Source organism: Rhinatrema bivittatum, chromosome 6 (assembly GCF_901001135.1).
Source record: "Rhinatrema bivittatum chromosome 6, aRhiBiv1.1, whole genome shotgun sequence".
Classification (NCBI taxonomy): Eukaryota; Metazoa; Chordata; class Amphibia; order Gymnophiona; family Rhinatrematidae; genus Rhinatrema; species Rhinatrema bivittatum.
This window is the reverse complement of record NC_042620.1, coordinates 206,602,875-206,623,111: the sequence shown is the minus strand read 5'-3', so window position 1 is coordinate 206,623,111 and position 20,237 is coordinate 206,602,875.

The following is a 20,237-nucleotide window of genomic DNA, read 5'->3' as shown; positions in this document are numbered from 1 at the left end:
TGGATACCAATGCTAGTAGGTGCTACTTCTTCAGGTAATGCTGCATACTAATATTTTTCAGATGCCCCAGTATGTTCCCTTGACTGATGACCTGCTTGCAACCATTTCTCAGATGCATCTCATTACTACTTTCAATGTCCTCCATCACTTTAAAGTGATTCCAGACTAGGGATGTCTTGCTCAATCTCTTCTCTCCATTCTTGGGGCCTGATGCTGACACTGGAGTTGAGGTTGAGGGTGGAACCTGAGGAAAAAGGCCAGAAGCATCACTCATGCTCTCTACCTACATTGCTCTATTCTTCCTGAGGGTTTCTGTCAACACTATCACTGTCATCAGTCCTCCCCCCACACCAACACCTCACTAAAGGCAAGATGCTAGTAATTAAACCTCCCAAATTTTCTTCTGCAACTAGAAATTTCAATTTCTTCTGGCTTCAGCTGGTTTTCACTGCTGGTATTCTGCAGCTAAAAAAAGTCTCTTCAGTTTAGGGGAAGGACTACCTTTTTTTTATTGCTATTACTGCTAGGCCGAGCTGGTTCTATAGCAAATCCTCTGCCCTTTCCTTGCAGAGTGGCAAGATTGCCTCTAGGGTGTTTTGATATCACAATAGAATTTATTGATACTGTCCCACCACTCACAGTACCAGTCTAGTATGTTAAAAAAAATGTCTGTCACATATCTATACACACATATATGCAGTGTATGTGTTTGTGCACGTCTGACTGACTCCTTTTACACATACCATAAATCTGTTAAAAACAGAACCAAGAAGATTGGCACCTTGCCAAAGCTCTTCTTCACATCAATCTGTCAGTGCCTGCTAACCTCACCACACTGTACTGCTATGTCAGACAGAGACAAAAAATATTATTGGCATTTCTTCTATCTCCACTGCTTCTGTTTCAGATACAGTGATTTAGAAACCACTGCAGCAGAGAGATCAGAAAAAGTCCTTTACCGGTGCAAAAGCCTACTTTTTTTAAAGCTTTTGTTTTTGAATTCTGAGAGAGCTTCTTCCCTGCCAAGCGCCAGATAGCAAGTAGATTTTCTTTCACATGCTCATACCTTTCAGTGGGAAGACATCAGCATCACTTGATTCAGATACAAGCCACAGGCTAGTTAAAAAGATGCTTCACCATAATAATACCTCCATTACCTGAATATAATCTGCTTCGCAGTGCCTGAAAAAAGCAGAATATAAATCAAATAAATATAAAAAATATATAAAATTTGTCCTTCATCTGATCTCCTTACCTTCTTGTCCTGCTTTGGCTTCCAGGAGGCTGTGATGTCACACAGGCTAGAGTTGGTTGCTTTGGTTACTATTTGTTTGCTCAGCACAATCATAGACTTGAATAGGCCATAAACTTTAATTAAATGAATTAGACAAACATTTTCATTTAAATTCCTGCATTCCCTCCACTCATGTCAGGGGTCCACAAACTAAATGAAAATGGACTCATTTGTTGCAGTTTACCCATTTATTTCAAACAAATGTGCATCCCTAAAACTGGATGGTTGATTTTCGGGCTGGAAGTCTTATTTTTACTCTTTGACCTTCCATTCCATCTGAAATCTGCCCTGAACCTGCTTTTTAGCATTATGAAAAAGATAGGTGGAAGAATCAGAGGTGAAGTATTCTTTTGCAGCCACCCTGTAGTTGTCCCCTATTTAAACTTCTCCCTCCCAGCCCACTCATTACAGAGGTGGTCTTCTGGCTAAAGGCATAGATCTCAGTTCCTTTCAGAACTTGGAAGAAAGTCATTCTTAAACCAGACAGTAAATAGTGTTGTTACGTGATGGCTAGGACATACTCCTGGGTAAAGGATAAAGTTACTTTCTCCCATTTTTAATCTAGTGAGAAAACTGTTTTATAAGTGAAATTTCTAGGTTCAAATAAATAATCTCTGTGTGAATGTCTTCAGAAATTGTAGCCAGGGCCATTAGCTATACCCAAATGATCAATTTTCCTCCATTTAAATCTGTATGTGCAAACGTTACAAAATAATTATAAGTGGGTCACAAATTGTACATGTAATTTGATGAAGTTGACTTTCCATTTGTTTTAAAGCCAATTTACAGAGAGATCAGCAGACCTCATTTTTACTAGCTTTCCTTGGCTTCTATACACATTCAGCTTTTAAGAAAGAGCATTAAAAATAATCACATTTGAGCCATAAAGTAGTCCAGTTAAGTCAAAATAGAATACTTTATATGGAATTCTATATAGCTTTGACATGATTTAGGGGTTCTGTTAATCTTTGAAACTCAAAATATTCCATGAGTACAGATTTGGAAATTTTATATTACTATGTTTATTGGAAGTTTAAATAAAAATACTCTGATTTAAAAAAAAAAGAATTTGGGGAGTAACTTCCACCTTCTTATTTTTCTAGATTTATAGAGTAAGTCCTTCCAAATGAAGTTAACTAAAACCAATGGAAGCTTGCAATTGCTTCAGAATTGCTACTTTCAATATCAAAACTACTTTTATTACAACTTATAATAAAGCACTCAAAAAGTCAAGTAGTAGTGTTTGCTACGAGGGTAATAATCAAAGCCATTTCCCTAGGTAAGACAGCATTTTACCTGTACAAATAGGATCTCTGATTATTGCCCATCCTCAGTGTGGTAAAATTACATATATAGTTTATCAATGCATGTAATTTTCCCTATATTTTTTGGTTTTTTTTAATTATACTTTATTAGGTTTTTTCAACAATTTAACATTGTAAAAAACTCAAGAAAATATTTTGTTTGAGAAAATTAACATTAGACAATTAAACAATTGCCTTTTTACCAAAAACAATCAAACAATAATATTTAGTCCACATCATGGGAGGATTCTTTTAAAGAAATATTATAGGGAAACTGTACTCTCACCTTACAGAAAATAGGAGAATATACATGTTATTGCAGTTACATTTCTCAACCTAATTCTTTAGCTGCTAAAAAGGACTCTAAGTGGGATGGATCTTGAAAAATAAATGTATTCTTCTGATGAACGACAGAGCATTTACATGGAAATTTTAAATAGAATGTCACCCCTAGTGCCAACTCTAGATTTTAAAGTCAGAAATTGTTTCCGCCTTAATTGTGTTGCTCTGGCGACATCAGGGAATATTTGAATCCTTTGTCCACAAAAATTTAGATCTTTATTCACAAAATATTTTTGTAGACCTGATTCTTATCTCTCTCTCTGCAAAATGTAACCAACAATGTTGACCTCTGTGATATATCGTCGAGAGACGCTTCAAAGAAAGAAGTTAAATTGGGGAAGGCTGAACAAGGTCCATTTCCTCTTGACCCACTTGTGTCCTTAATCTAGTTTTTGGGATGTAATATAACTTTGAAATAGATGTCTCATCAATTGATGAAATAGATAACACCTCAACCAAATATTTTTTTAGTAATTCCATAGCAAAAATCAATCTGGTTTCAGGAAAATTCAATAATCTTACATTTCTAATACGATTCTCATTTTCCAAATTTTCCATCTGTCTATGGAATACTAAATCATCCTTTATAAAGGAATTATTTACCTCCTTAAGTACATCCATCTGAGTAGACAAAGTTTTTTCTTGTTCTTCTAATTGTATCAAGCGAGTATTATGTCTCTCCATTACATTTTTTAATTCAGATACGGTTATTCTATTCTGCTCAATTGAATTTGACATAATTTTCTGAAGATTATCTAAAGCCTTCCATACATCTCGCAGAGTTATATTCTGTGGTACTATGGGATCAGAGACCATTTCTTGAGGTCCCGTCCCCAATTGCACCTCAGCAATTCCTATATTACTAACCAGTAATTAGTCAGTTCACAATTTACTTTCTCCAAATCTCTTGATCCAAAGGAATTAATCTGGATTGTAGGATTTGGCTCTACCATATTAGGTTGAGACAACTGCAGTGGCCCCTGTACTTCTGGAGATCCAGAGGAAAAAGATATATCAGGAATTATTCTTCGAGTAGGGTAATTTACCCCTCTGGTGACGTGTGAGTCCATAGGTCCCCTCGAAGGCACCCCTGGAGAGGAAGTCCAAACTTTTAATTTTCTCTTCCTGCCCATATAGATACAATAAAATAAATGGAGAAAATTTTTTCAAAAGGGGCGTGCCCCTTTGGGGCTCGGCTTAGGCCGCGCGGCAACGGCTGCGCACCGTAGCAAGCTCAAATTTAAAGGAAAGAATCCGTCCTCCGCTGATAACCTCACAGGGGCGGAACTAGGCAGGTCCAATTTGCTGCTCTGACTCCGGCTCCGAAGGGATAGGAGCCCTGAACACAGTCCTGGCCGAATCACCTCTCCAACGAGAGGTCTCTCCTAGATATTGCTATTCTTATTTCTGGGAATAGGTAACAGGAAATAGATCTACTTTATGGAATTTGCCAGGCACTCGCAACCCAGATTGGCCATTGTCGGAAAAAGGATGCTGGGCTCAATGGATCTTTGTCTGACCCAGCATGGCATTCCTATGTTCTTATCTTTTGACTGGAAAAAGTACCCACAGAAAAAGTAGGTGCAAATATTTGTGGGTTCATTTTCCAGGGACAATTATCAAAGCAAAACCTCCCACTTATTTTTTCTTTGATTATTCCTGTACGGTTGGCACCCCATTCCCTCCCCTCCTTTGGAGCGGACTGCCACAGTGCCAGTGATGCATAAGAGTCACAGGAGGCCCTACATTGAATTTCCTTTAACTGCTTACTTCTGCTTTGGGACCACACCATGATATAAAGGTGAGGGAGGACAGCTGACCTTGATTTGGGCATGCATTGGCAGCAACACTCCAGCATCTATAAATATTTGGCACCAGATACACTTGCCTACGTTGCCTATGCCTAAATCCAGGCCTGAAACCATAGCTGCAGTATCACAGGTCATATTAAAATGCAAACTAATATATTTTCCAGATACAAGGTTTGTGAAACCAGACATCTTTACAGATAAAGCACATATGAGCAGCAATCATAACTCTGATATCCAACAGGAGCGGAATCAGAAATAGTACTGTTAAGGGGAAAATCTGAAGAAATCAAAAAGTCCCGAATATTACGGGAACATTTAAAAGAAAACAAACAACATACTGCAACAAATGCCAATTTCTTTTGATAATATCGACCACACCTCCCACCTTATTAAAATATGAACAAACACAAACTAGAGGAGATGCATCCACTGATTACCAATTCAAAAAAAGAAGAGCCCAATTGACATATATGCATGTATATAAGCACGATAGACTACAGAAATTGGATATCTCCACTCAGCAAACCAGGGATATATTTCAACAGCATATTTTTTATAATCAGTCATAGAAGAATAAATTCTTCATAGGCGAAAAAATTTCCCAATTGGAATATTCTCACAGATATGTCTGGAAGACAGATTGATTCAGGGCTTGGTCTGTACTGGAACCTCTTTCCATTTTGATCGATAGATTTTTACAACCTTTTCTTTTTGAGTGGTAAGATTATATATAGGGCACTCCTTTCTTTTCATTCAAGTTTTACATTTATGAAAGTAAGTACGATTTTTTTCACAGACATTGGCAGAAGTGTGAAAGTCAAAGTGTACTTAGCAAATGGAAAATTAATTTCTGTGATGAGGAAAGTAGAAGGACGGCTTTCAAGTGCCTACACTGCTACTGAATGCAAACACGGAATTCTCATGAAAGATATGTTGTTTGTGCCAGATCCGAAAGATAGCCCTACTGTCAGTGAAACACCTGACAAGCTAGGGCTTCACTGTCCTCCCCCGGTCGGGCCATCAGATGTCGCTATCCCTGCATAGATCACACTATAGAAGGAGCCATTCATATCCCTCAGTCCCTGCCACCTGGAGGCTCTGGATTGAATGTTTGAACTATGTTTGGCCCGGCCATTTTAAGACACTTTGGGATCAGTTTGAGGAAGCATTTGGAGAGTAAGTCTGTCTGATTTTTACACTCTGGTGAGGCCTCCCAGCTTCATCCAAATGGAGTTTCTATTAGAAGTGATAACTCATCGTGCACTCCCTGCCAGAGGGTCCTTCTCCTACTAATTTACAGAGAGATAGATTTTTAAGCCTGATACCCTTTTGGGGTGAAAGGGCTCTCACCAGGGGTCCAAAGACTTGTGAGCTTACTCTAAACCCTAGATGGGCAAGCACCAGTGATGGATCCTGCTGCGAGAGACAGTGAAAGCAGAAGATGTATCCAGTTTAGCCTTAGGAAGTATTTTTTATACTTGAGCAGAGTGGGGAGGCTTTTGGGTCCCCCTTCCCCACTGGGATTGCAGTGTTGAGAACCAGCCTGATCCCCACTGATTTTTCCTCAAGAGAAGTCCCCTAGAAATATCAGGATAAAAGAACAAGATTGGGAGAGCCCAACCAAATCTTCACACAAACACCAAGGGACCAGGATGGGCTGGGTGTCCAAAGAAGAAGATGAACTAAGGTAGGATTTTTGCAGTAAAGTTGGGGACTCCTCCACTAGAATTCCCGGACAGGTGCTGGGAGAGCTAGCGCATTAAATATCACCATGGGCTTTACCCAGAGGTCTGATTAAAGGACACCTATCTACAAAGGAAAATCAGTCATGTACCGTCAGTTAGATGTAAATTCACACTTCTGGACAATGAACTTTAATTTATGATTACCAATCAGTAAACTTTTATTTAACACCCAGAGCCTGGTCCTGTCTACTTTATTACAGCCTCTCACCTCAAGAGATGCACCTACAGTCTACACACACACACACACTGGGAGCAGCACAACATCGTCTGGGCCACAAGTGAAAGCTTAATTCTATAAAAAGAATCCTCCCCTAGGGATAAAGAATTAAGCATGAGATGGAATTTGCTAGCTGGAGCAGCCCCTGGAGATAAATAGTTTGTGTGCCCTTGGGATGGAACAACCTGTTAAGAGTTATATATTTTGTGCCAAAAGAACATGGGGCTTGAAGATGATGGGAAAATATGTACAGTGTGTTTTGAGGAGACATGCAATGTTTGGTGAATGTACAATGTACAAAGATGTGTAGAAATGTAACTGCAACATTTACAACAAAATGGCACTGGTTTCCACGTTCGAGTATTGGCTGGGAGAAGGCCGCACCAGAGAAAAATGCACATGCGATATATGTGTCTGATGTCACCACAGCATATGTGATGTAAAAGCAAATCCAGGTTCAACAAGGAAAGCATACATTATCTATGCCAGTAGTTAGAGGGTGATCTGGAACCAACCACCAGAAGGGGCCATGCCTTACCAGTACACATCAAAGTCACAACTGTCCTTGCATATTTTGCTCCTGGCACCTCTAGGCATCACGGTTGGAATCTGCCAGTTTGCCACCTCTATGAGTATAAATAAGGTCCTGGCTGCTTTGCTTAGGAGAACATGTAAATATATATCCTTCCTTTGGAGAATACACCAACATGATATAAAGCATGATTTCTATCAAATTGCACATTTGTCCTCTGTCTTGGGGCTATTGATTGCACTCACGTCGCTATAAGGGCACAGAGGAAAGATGAGGCTACCTACCACAACCGCAAGGGCTTTCACTCCCTCAATATGCAGGTGGTATGCAATGCCAAAAACATCATCCTGGCTGTAGTGCTCCAGATTTCCAGGATCCACTGATGATGCCTACAGCCTCTTGCAGTCAGGAAACATGACTACTTCCAAGAAGGCACATCACCAGGGCTGACTTATAGATAGGTTTGGACATGTCACTACTAGCACCCTGCTACTAACGTCCCATCTTTTTAACCTTGTCCATTGAGTTGCCTTCTGGTCAATCCCAATGCATATATAAAACTCTGGTGTTCTCTGTTTTCTCCCCTACAGGTGACAGAGGATATCCACTCAAAACCTGGCTCATGATCGCTGTGGCAACCCCACAGAGTGCTGCAAAAGCTTGATACAACAGGGTCCATAAGAAGACCAGGGAAGTCATTAAGAGAACCTTTGGCCTACTCAAAACACGTTTCCACGATCTGAACAGATTAGGCGTTTGCCTTCTCTACAACCTACCTAAAACCTGTGACATCGTTCTAGCCTATTATATGCTATATAACCTGGCCAAAAGAAGACACATACCTCCTCCAGATGGACAGGAGGAGAATCGGGATGAACAGGAAGAGGAGCAGGAAAAGGAGCTGACTCAGGAGCAATTGAAGGAGATACAGGGCTTAGTCAACACCAGGTTAAACATGAAAGGAACACTTATACTGAGACATTTTAGATGCTGATTGTGCATTTATTTACATTAAGTGCAATATGTGAAGAACATTAAAGAACAGAAACTTAGTGCTTCCTTAGTTGCCCTATTTTGGGACAGTGGGAAGCTGTGGAGCCCAACACACACAGGTTCTTGTACTCTTCCTCAGTGGTATGTGGTCACTGGATCCAGTGTGACCAGCGAGGTGCTGGAGGGGCATGCATGGGCAGCAGTGGAGGGCCATTCCTCCTCTACATCCATTTCCCTGAATGGGAGCTTCTCCCTGAGTAGGTGGCAGCATTGGTGAAGCTTTATGCTACATGAATAGAAGCGCTGGTGGTGGTAGTCCCATCAAAGGAGGTGGTAGAAGAATGGTGGAAGTGGAGAAGCAGTCACTGGGCTGGTGGAGCTACAGCCAGTGGAGGCCCCATCCAGCCTGGTGTTGTAGCAAATACTGCTGATGGCTGCATACAATCACCCATGTAATGGCGGGGAGCTGCTGCTGATGACGCTGCCAGGGTGGCGTTCTCTGCAGCATCTCCCTCCATAATGCAGTCTGGGCATCTTTGGAATCCTGAATAGCTCTCATCTTCTCATGCATCATTTCCTAGAGACTCTGGAATTCCTCTCTCACTACCTGTTGCAGGCCTTTGATCTTCTGCCTCACAAGCTTTCGCTGGCTCTGGAGTTTCTCCTGCACTACCTCTTGCAGGCCCTGCATATCCATCTAAATATCTCCTCTCCCAATCAGACATTTATATCCAGCATGTCCTCTCTGCTGGTGTTAGCTCCATCTCCTCTTGAAGAGGTAAGACCACCTCCTCCTCTGAAGAGATGGGTTGCTATGACTCTGCGTCCAGCTGCCTGAGGGACTTACATCATGATGGGTACCCTCCTAATCCTACTCTTCACGCTCTTGCTGCTCATATGCAGCTCCCTCTTCTCTCTCACTCTCCTCCTCAGAGGTGGAAGACAACACCCTTGAGCATCATCTTCTCCACTGGGAATCACTTGGTCCTGGTTCTGCAATCATCTCCTCACCATCCTACTCCCCTGAAGCACAGAAAATATTTGTTGTCTTGAGCATATATGCACTGTTGTTGTGTCTATTCCAACTTAGGGCTCTTTCCTATTTGTGAGAGAATTGCTCTATGATCTTTAATATTGCAACTGCTGATATACAGTATACAAAGCATTTCTGTGTTACAGATAGAAACCCTGGAAAAGCTTGGAAGCATTTGCATGCTATGCCATAGAGAGGACAGAGAAAATGGTGTGGCTCTGGAATAGGTTTCTTTACTGCCTGTAAGTTTACAGCACTATAGTAATGAAGCTGCATCATATATTCTATAGGGGGTGGGAGAACAGTAGGGATGGGCTTCCAGTGCTAAAGACTTATCCGGTGTGGTGGGTCTGGAGGTACTGTGTGCATTACAAGACAGAGACTACATGAACACAGAAAAGCTGCCTGTCTATACATGCAGTTCTAATACATCTATATGTAATGCTCCCTTCACCGCTTTCCTCATGGGGCATTCCTGGATCTGGGACCAAATTGGCAGGAGCCGCCCTAGGTAAGACTCGAACAGCTCTCATGTTCATGGTGCCTATTGCCTCCACCTGGGGAAGAAGGTGTTAGTAGGTGGGATTTCCCTCCCTTCACCCCAGGAATACAAATAAGACTGTTAAGACTGGCAGTATGTACAAATATATACAGGTTTATTAAACTATATGAGTATGTACATTTCTACATGACTAAGTACATTGCTAACAGGATATCAAACAGTACACTTATCTACTCATGGTTAGTAATCTCAGGCCATGCAACTATATGCATTTCTTCAAGATAGAAGGAACATTTAGTATTTGTCTAATTGGGGTTGTTGGCCCACACTGTATACCACCATATAGAAAAGGAGGGACCTCTTGCATTCCCACTTAATCAAGTATTATTAGCATCCCCCTTTTATCCCAAGTCTCAACCATGTGAAAAGAAATAACTAGGATAGTGGGCAGTGCTGGTTGGGGAAAGGTCCATTGTATATAAACTACTGCCATCTCTGTGCCACTTCAGCTCCACTGATAGGTCTGTGTCCTCTTTAGGACACTCAACTCCACCTCCGGGTCTTCTGCTGGGTTCCACACCCTCTTGCGGGGACCCAATTCTGCCTCTTGGTCCACACACTCCTGGGGGACCTGACTCTACTTCCTTGTCCACACCCTCCTTTGGGGACCTGCCTCTGCCTCCTGGTCCATGTCCTCCTACGGGACTCAACTTCACCTTTTGGTCTTCTGCTGGCATCCTTGCCCTCCTGGGGGATCCGAGCACACCTCCCAATCTGCCGCTGTAGTCTCCTTTTTCCTGGGAGACCAGAGGTCACCACCCGATCTACCTCTGTGGTCCACTTCCTCCTGAGAGACTCAAATTCATCACCCATCTGCTGCTGTGGTCCCCTTCCTCCTTGGAGACCCAAAATCACCACCCAAACTACCACTGGGGTCCCCTTCCTCCTGGGGGACCTGTGGTTACCTCCTGATCTGCTGTTGGGATCCCCTTCTTCCTGGGGGAGGGACCCAACACCACCTCAAGATTTGCTGCTGTCTTTAGGTTCTTCCTCCTAGTATGAGAGTTTTCCCTTGCTTGGGTTTACAGTTCTACTAGACTCATGGCTTGCTTATTATTCAGTGATTCAGTCTTTCAGCAGTCTTAGCTTTCAGTGATTCCAGCTCAGCTAAGCTCATGGCCATTCACTGTTGCCCAGCCTGGAGGGATCACCTCCTCTCAGCCAAAAGAGACAGGACTATGGAAAGAGAATATGTTCAAGCCCTTCAATCCTGCCTGGCCTTTTTTTTTTTCTGTTGTCCAAGAACTAGGTACCCAAGGGTTCTAATTCCCTTTGTTAGGCAGGATAAGAATCTGGTTGCTTCCTAGGACTGTTTTTAGTACATTTCTCTCATAAATCCCTCTCTCAGTCAGTCCTGCAATGATGAACTTTTTCAGTCAAAGTTCTGTAATTTAGGATTTTCCCATCCTTTGTTTTTAAAGTGATGTTTCACTATAAATTACCAGCAGTAGTCAAGGGGGCTGTGACATGCAAATCACCTACCTGAGTCTCTGACTCATCTATTCAATGGTCATTTAAGCACCTTCACAGTAAGGGGTCTAGCAACCTTTTCAATCTCACTCTGATTTTCCAGGGCTGGCAGCTCATTTTACATAGCTGCATTGCCCTTTTTTCGCAGCAGCAGCACTTCACTTAAATGGTAGCATGCTCTTTACCACCCCCCATCTCCCTTGGGAGGGGAGGTTCATACAAATAAAGCTTCTTCTATACCATTGATGACCTTTGGGTTTATAGCAAGACTGTAACAAAGGAGCAGTAAAGGTGTGTCATGACCTACCTGGGCATGATGTTTATTATATCAGTAATATGATTATGATCTCTTCATTTGGATTCTATACACACACTATAGTTTCTTGCTCTATATGCAATACTCACCTTGCGGCTGTTGAGTTGGCAGGTATCCAAGCAGTGCACACTATTCATAGCTGATTTGGATATAGTGCTCAGCAGTAAAGGTGACTTAGCTGTCAGTACCCTCAGTGATTAACCTCCCTGGAAAGGAAGTTGGGCTTGTGAATCAGTGGTGCCCTCCTCTGAGCCATGCTGGAAGTGGAGAATGTTATGACAGTGTATAATAACTAATGCATAAATTAACCCAATTTGCATGTGTATCTGAGTGTGTATTATGCAAGTAGATTATACATGTGTACATTGTTAAAATAGAATTATTATACACATCCATTACAATTTGTATACATAATTAGGGGTATGCAGTGTTTTTCTTTGTGTGTCATTTTCATTTCATTTGTTTGATTTCTTTTTAAAAAAGAAATCAAACAAATGTTGAACCTGGTTCAGCATTGTTGGGTTTTTTTGTTTTTCCCTAATTTCATGGTTAGTGTGAACTAAGTCCATTTAGTGTGCACTAACACAAAACTGAAAAAAATAACAAACTTTCAGTGGTTTTTCTTTCATTTTGTGGTTCCAACAAAATGAAATGAAATAGACAATGTCAATGACATTGTCTATTTTGTCTTAAGCAAATGCACTTCCCTAGCACATATATTCATCTTACACAAGAACCTGGTGTGGATGGGCAAATGTTGGGATTCTTCTTCCAATCCTGGTGACCCACCTAGTCAATCAGATGTTATTTAACATGCACAATAAGGCAGAAGATGGTTAAGCATACAATGCATCCTCTGCATGCTATTATAACTCTTGCATACATCACAGAGAATATCATGATAACCTAACTGCCTACCTGTGTCATCAGGACACGGTTGAGAGTGCCAGGAAACTTGCAGCTATCCCACCTGTTAGCTCTTTTAATGGAGGATACCTGGGAAGGTATTCTAGAACTACAATCATCTCCTCTTTGTAATCATATTATTGTGGTCTTACCCTGATTTCCTCTGAACCTCTATTTCTCCACATCAGCTAATGGACCAATCTTTGAGAAGTATCTGTCTCCTAGTGTATGTGTCCAGTGTCCCTCTACATTTCAGGCCAACCTTTTCTTGGAAGATGCTGATCTTTTCCTACACCCTCCCATCCCTTTCCGCTGTTTACTCAGAATGAATGAAAAGATCTGCAGACAATTACACTCACATCAACCTCCAGGTGCAAGGCAATCTCTGAGGATAACCTTCAATCAGGTCATTATGCTAGTCCTTAGCATTTGCCATAGATGGAAGAGGTAGAGTTGGAATGACTGATTTCTCTCAGCTTCAAGCGGATTGACAAATGTAGGTGTTACAGAGCAAAGGTTTTTTGTTGTCTTTGAAGAGTTGTTCTCATGTGATCTTTCAGCTGAATAGCAGGGGCTTACCAGCTAATACTTGTGAGCATGGAGAGGGCTAGGTAAGGTACACCTCATAATTTCAAACATAGAATCTGAACTATAGCATTTATTTTCTATAACACCTTAATTCCATGGGGTATAGAGAGTTCTTAATAGACCTTTTTAGAATAGTTTTAAAACATTCTTCACATTCTTAACATGTTTGATGAGCACCGGTAAGAGAAGGGCAACTGGGAGATGGGAATTCAGGATCACAGGGGTGAAGACGAGAAGACTGATACAGAGAATGGAGCTTTCTCTCTTCGTAAGGCTGCTCTTCTCTGTCCTGGAGACTCAGATCCTCCATCCTCATTCCCCTTTTCCCCCCCGATTTACTCTCTTCCCACCTGTCGCCCAGTGTGGTCACTGGCAGCAGGGTCTGGGATTATAACCTGAGAAACAGGAAGGCAACACATCCAGGAGTGGCTAAAGCCCTAAGCAGAGGGCCAGACAGGCTTTCACCAGCTCTAAATTTTCAGACGAATGCTAAATCCATCCCTGTGTGTGTGTATGTGTGTGTGTGTTATGGGCTCACAGTGTAAGCCTTTCTATGGCCCCCTTCCTCTTCTGGTCCCGGCAATACAGGGTGAGAGCAGGAAAGAAGGGGAAAAAAGATTGGAGGGCCCAAAAGAGAACACCCCTGCTGGTTGGCCTCTTAAGCCTGAAAATAAGCTCCGGAAGAGCATTGGTGGCCGTTCCTCTACTAAATAAGCCCTGTTAGGTAGTAAAGAAAGGACACCAACAAAAGGTTTCAAAAAATAGAAACTTTTTTCATTCAGAAGGAAAAGAAATATTGTTTCAGATGGTTACAATAAGCTGGAATTATTCTAGTAATGGAAATGTTAAATGCTGTGACTGGATACCATGTGTCTGGTCCATTTTCTTATTCAGAGAATATTTTAAGACTCCTGCTGCTTCGCAGTTTGAGGCTTGAGCCATTCCAGCTTTTACTTGTTAACTGAACACTTGTGAAAAGGTAAGAAGCTACAAACTGTCTCTTTGCAGATAAGAAACTCAGATATGCCAAACTAAACTCTGGGTAAACGAATAGCGTGGTTCAAGCTGAAGTAGTGGGAGCCTTAAAGTTTGAAATGCTGGCATTTAGAACAGCAGTAAGGAAGAAATGAATAGATTTATGGCTGAAGCCCATAAATGATAAAGGGAATGGAAACGGCTCCCCTATGAGGAAAGGCTAAAGAGGTTAGGGCCGTACAACTTTGAAAAGAAATGGTTGAGGGGGGATATGATAGAAATCTATAAAATCATGAAAGGGCTTGAACGAGTAAATGTGAATTGATTAGTTAATCTTTCAGGTAATACAAGGACTGGAGGCACTCCATGAAATTAAAAAGTAGCACATTTAAAACAAAGTGGAGACTTTTTTTTTCACTCAAGGCACAATTAAGCTCTGGTATTCATTGTCAGAGGATGTGGTTAAAGTAGTTAGTGTAAATGGATTTTTAAAAAGTTTGTATAAGTTCCTGGGGAAGTCCATAAACTGCTATTAATAAGGAATAAATAGCCACTGCTTGTTGCTGATATTAGTAGCATGGGATCTATTTAATATTTGGGTACTTGCCAGGTACTTGTAACCTGAATTGACCATTGCTGGAAACAGGATACTGGGCTTGATGGACCCTCAGTCTGACCCAGTATGGCAACTTCTTATGTTTCCTTTAAAATATATAAACTTTTATAAAAACTATTTACAAGGCAAAAAAAGGGGGCAGGGGTAGGGCAAACTAGAGAGCAGAATTATGTACAAAAACAAAAATACTGCCAGGGAAGTAGGGAAGCCAGGGACTACAGACTTAAAAATCTGTTCTGTATAGGGGCCGTCTGATTACAATTATCTACTTCCCCACAGTGAGACATTGTAGTGCCTCACTGTGGCATTTCCTCATACAGTCTAGAATCCCAAGGGATAGCCTGGATCCCCCTCAGCTCCTCCATCACCATTTGTATCCTCTCAATCAAAAACTGCTGAGACACAGGCTCATTGCCTGGATCAGGGGTTCTATATGATGAACCTGGTTCAGCATCGAGGGAAGCAGATTATGGTGGTGGAGGTAGAAGGGAATCTGGGTCTTGCTCAGCCACTAATGGCTGGCCAGTCAGAGACTTAGTATCCCTATGTCCCTGGCTCAAATGGGAAGAAGGCCCTTTTTGGATGGGGAGAGTGTGTTGGTGTTCTTTTGGGCTCCGTACCTGCAATAACATCTTGGACGAATGGGAGTCTTCAGAGCTATAGGAATGTAGGCCCTCGTGGAGCGAGTACCGATTCCTATGTACAATAGAACTCACTGTGTTCACATCCGCGATCGCTTCCAGGCAATGTAGGCCCCCGTGGAGCGGGTACTCCTGGTAAGTTTGAAAAGGCTGAGCAGTGGAGAAGGATTCCCCTTGCTGACTCGGATCATTGTTACAAGTATCGTGGACTGCCGAAGCAAGTCCTGTTGGAGTTCCTTGCTAACTCGTTAGAGGTTAGCAAACAAAGACCTTTTAAAGTGAAAATGTATGACGTCACTACGGGGGGACGCCCCCGAGGTTCGCGCCCTTGCTGGTACAAAGTCTGGAGCGCGCGCGGGTGCGCGCCCTTACGTCATCAGGAACCTGGCGGATGACGTAAGGATGACGGGGACACCAGGACCAAGAGGCAGGGAGAAGCCGCGGCTGCATCTGTCCATCAGAGCCGAAGGGAGTTGCTTCCAAGGTAGAGAAGGTGGAGCAAGGGGCGAGAAGAAGCACAAACGCAACAGAGGATAACTTTTGTAACTAACCTTTCAGTTTTTTCTTATTATTTTTCTCATTTTCTCAAAGTTTCCCTTTTGAAAGTTTAGTGCTAGAGCCATGGATTTACTTATTATCCCCCTTCCAGTTATTAATTCAAATTTGATCATGTTATGATCACTATTGCCAAGCGGCCCCACCACCGTTACACTCTCTCACCAAACCCTGCGCTCCACTAAGAATTAGATCTAAAATAGCTCCCTCTCACTTCATGTTGTATGCTGCCATTCTGTAAGAGATCATTCCTTTCATGGGAGAGGTGTAGGGAAAAGGTTGAATTCATAGCTATGGGACTATTAAGTCCTGTATGTGATGGCTCACCCATAGCAATATCCCTTAACATCCCTTTGATGGAGACTTGCATGTTCAATGAGCTCAGAGTTAGTCTGCGACAGGATTTGTAGCGATGGGTTGTGCTCAACATAGCAAAGCATTTAGGGCCATGAGGTAGTACAGTTGTCTATGATAGGACCTATCTAATTTCCATAGGAATAAATATTAGAGTGGTTGGGAACAGCTTGTATTTACAGCTAAGCCTGAGGGTGCCTTCCAAGGAATATCTCATGATATTGCTGCCCTTGACCCAGGGAAATATCTAGATTTAAGTATATGTGATAATAGTTTTTAGAAGCTGAAAGCAAAGACATGGAACCTAACATCATGCAACTACAGCAATGGTTATTTTTCCCTATATGCATCATCTTGCACTTGTCATATTATCTTTCATCTGCCATATGGATGCCCAGTCTTCCTACAATCTATCACAATCCTAAACTATCCCAATCAGGTCCTCCTACAATCTATCACAATCCTAAACTATCCCAATCAGTGTAATAGTCAATGTACAATAGATTTCTTTGCTGGTCTATTGACAGCGTTGTAAAGAAAAGCCTCCAGGCCTGAATATACGCTGATGGCTACTTTCTTTTATTTATCCTTGCATCCATCCACTCCATTGCATATATTCTTTCATCATAGTGAGCCACATACTTATGTCCGGTGCAGAAGATTCAATCCAACTATGCATGTGACTTTTACAGGCCACTAATAGTGCAAGGCATAGGAATCTATCTATGACATCCAAGTTATCTTTTGTTTCGATAAAACTCCATAAGAGCACTGTCTCCCCATTCAGTGTTCACTGCTTCCTGTGCATTTGTACACCACCAGTAATATTTCAGACTACAATTTTTGTATCAAAGGACATTGTATTTATTTATGGAGCATTCTTCCATGATCTTTATTGCATCTAACACACAGCAGAGAGTCAGCCATCTTCATATGGTATCTTTTAATATCATCTATATATGAATAATGTAACAACTGATATACAGTTTCTTTGAGTCTCACAACTGTGAAGTTTTTATGCAGAACCACACAGCATCTCTGTACAATGGAAATCTGTACATCTGAGTATAATGTTGTACTCCAAAACTTACATAAGGAAGTTAAGACAGCTTTTGTTTGCAAAAGGGATGCCATTGTGCTATAAATATTTTCTTTGTCCAGTGTCCATTTTATACCAGAAACCTCCCAATTTTGGAAAACCTGCCAGTGTTCAAGACCTGGAACAAAGTTAACATTCCCTCTCAAAGGCAGAATAAAGACCTTGGACTTTTAATGCCCCACCATGCTTTCGTCCACCTCCAAGCATCCACACGTGCTTTCATCAGTATGTTTTCCCTAGCCAATTTCTTTGTAGCCTTCTCACTCCCAAGCATAAGAAAGAGCAGAGACCAAGGATCAAGCATGTTGTCAAGCAGCCCTGGCTCACAATATTTATATTTGCCTGACAGCCATTCAGCAATGAATCTCAATTGGCAAGCTACATTAGAAAACTTCACATTTGGCAAATTTAGCTCCCTGCCTGGTTTAGTATGCAATAGCTTTTTCCAAACTTATTTCACCATTTTCCCTCTCCAGATAATTGTGCTACATCCTTCTTGTGCAGCCAACAAGGTAGCATATGAAGCATGTAAAGTAATTTTGGGAGGATAATCATTTTTAATAAAGCACAATGACCCATAAAGGATAACAGGAGATCCTTCCAAGAAGCCAATTGCACTTTTATATTCTTAACTGATTCACAAATATTGAGGCCATATATTTTATTTACTTCTTTTGGGATCCAAGCCCCTAAGTATTTCATTTTCTCCATCGCCTCCTTGAACAGAAAGGGTCCTGGCCAATCTTCCATCATTTTGGACTCTAAGGGGTAGATTTTCAAAGGGTTATGCGGGTAACTTATGCGCGTAACCCCGAAATCCTGCTCCTGCGCACACCAAGCCTATTTTGCATAGGCTTGGTGGCGTGCGCAAGCCCCGGGATGCATGTATGTCCCGGGGCTTTGAAAAAGGGGTGGGAAGGGGGCATGGGCGTGGCGTTGGTCCAGGGGCGGGACCGAGGCCTCCGGCACAGCGGCTGTGCTGGGGGATGGCGCGCCGGCAGCTGGCCGCAAGATACACCTGCCAGAGACAGGCGTAAAAAGTGAAACAAGGTGAGGAGGCATTTAGGTAGGGCTGGGGGGTGGGATAGATAGGGGAAGGGAGGGGAAGGTGAGGGGAGAAGAAGAAAAGTTCCCTTCGAGACCACTCTGATTTTGGAGCGGCCTCGGAGGGAACGGGGAAAGCCATCGGGGCTCCCCTAGGGCTCGGCGCACACAAGGTGCACAAGTGTGCATCCTCATGCGCGCGCCAACCCCGGATTTTATAACATGCACACAGCAGCGTGCACATGTTATAAAATCTGGTGTACATTTGTGCTCGCTGGGTAGTGCGCACAAATGTACCCCACGCGCGCTTCTTTAAAAATCTACCCCTAAGGGCATAGCTTCTGATTTGTCAAAATTTATTTTGAGCCACACAAAAGCTTGGAAATTCGCAAACAGCCTCTGAATTTCTGGGACCTCTTTCATGGGATTCCCACAAATAGTAGGATATCATCAGCAAAGAGTGAAATTCTCAACTAGAGTTTACGAATTTGTATACCTTCACACTCCTGAAGTGTCGGTACTCTGATGCCCAATGGTACTATGGCTAGCACAAAAAGAAGAGGGGACAATGGGACAGCCCTACTGAAAGAGAATTTGTGAGGCTACAATTTATCAATAGGCATGAAGTGGGGCTACTGTACAGCAACTTGAGCCAATTCGGCAGTTCACCTTGAAAGCTGTATTTCTGAAGAGCCCAGAACACATAGTCCCGTGAGACAGAGTCAAAAGACTTGTCGGCATCCAAGCTGTTTGATTTTTGCTTCTGACTTAATGCAGCTATTAGTCGTCACACATTTTTTACCCCATGCCTCCCTCATACAAACGCAATTTGATCTGGATGTGCAAGTTTCAGCAATACACTATTTAACCTGTTTGCCAATATAGCAGCTAGAATTTTGAGATCCAAATTGATCAAAGAAATAGGGCAATAGGAATAACCTTTCTGTTAAGTCCTTACCTTTCTCTGGGAGAATTACTATTACTGATTGATTTAAATCAGAGCATAACTTATTTTGGTTTCATATCTCATTATAAAATTTAGCCAAAGGCTTAAGTACCAAGTACTTTAGAATTTTATAATACCCTGGTCCAAAACCATCCAGTCCAGCTGCCTTCCCCAGCTTAAGTTTATGAAGGACCTAAACCACCTCTGAATCTGAAATATCTCAGTTTAGCTGTCTCTGCTCCTCCTCCCAGATCTGTAGCCAGCTGAAATCTCTAAAATATATCTCCTGCTGACTTTCATCCAAATTCTAAGCACTATTAAATGCTTCATAATATTTCATAAAGCATTCCACTATTTTGTTTGTATCATTATGATTATGTTTGTCCTTAATATTCACAATAGCTGATCTCTGTTGTTCTATTTTTACTATATTTGCCAGCATCTTGCTGGCCTTATTTCCATATTTTTATAGCTTCTATTGGAAATATCTCAAGGACTTCACAGCTTTCTGATGAAGGAGATTATTTAACATGGTCCTAATATGTATTTCTTGCTATTTGCTTTCCCCTGACACGCACGTATTTTAGAACAGTCCCAGCCATGCGCATAACCCCCAATACATGCAGAAGTGCCAGGCCTGTTAAAATTGGCCAGTCAGGGGGCGTGGTCTGCATGGGGAGAGATGGGGCGGGGGCGGGCCGGGACAGTGCCATTAGATGCTGTCGCAGGGAAGCGTGTGGCAGCAGTTGGCCAGAGGAGCAATAAGTATGAAAAAAAAATTGGGAATAGATAGATTTAGTTTAGGGGTTGGGGAGGAGAGGGGAAGAAGGAGGAAGGATAGGGATAAGGTTAGGGAACTGGGAAAAAGGCTGATCGCATTGCCACACACATAAT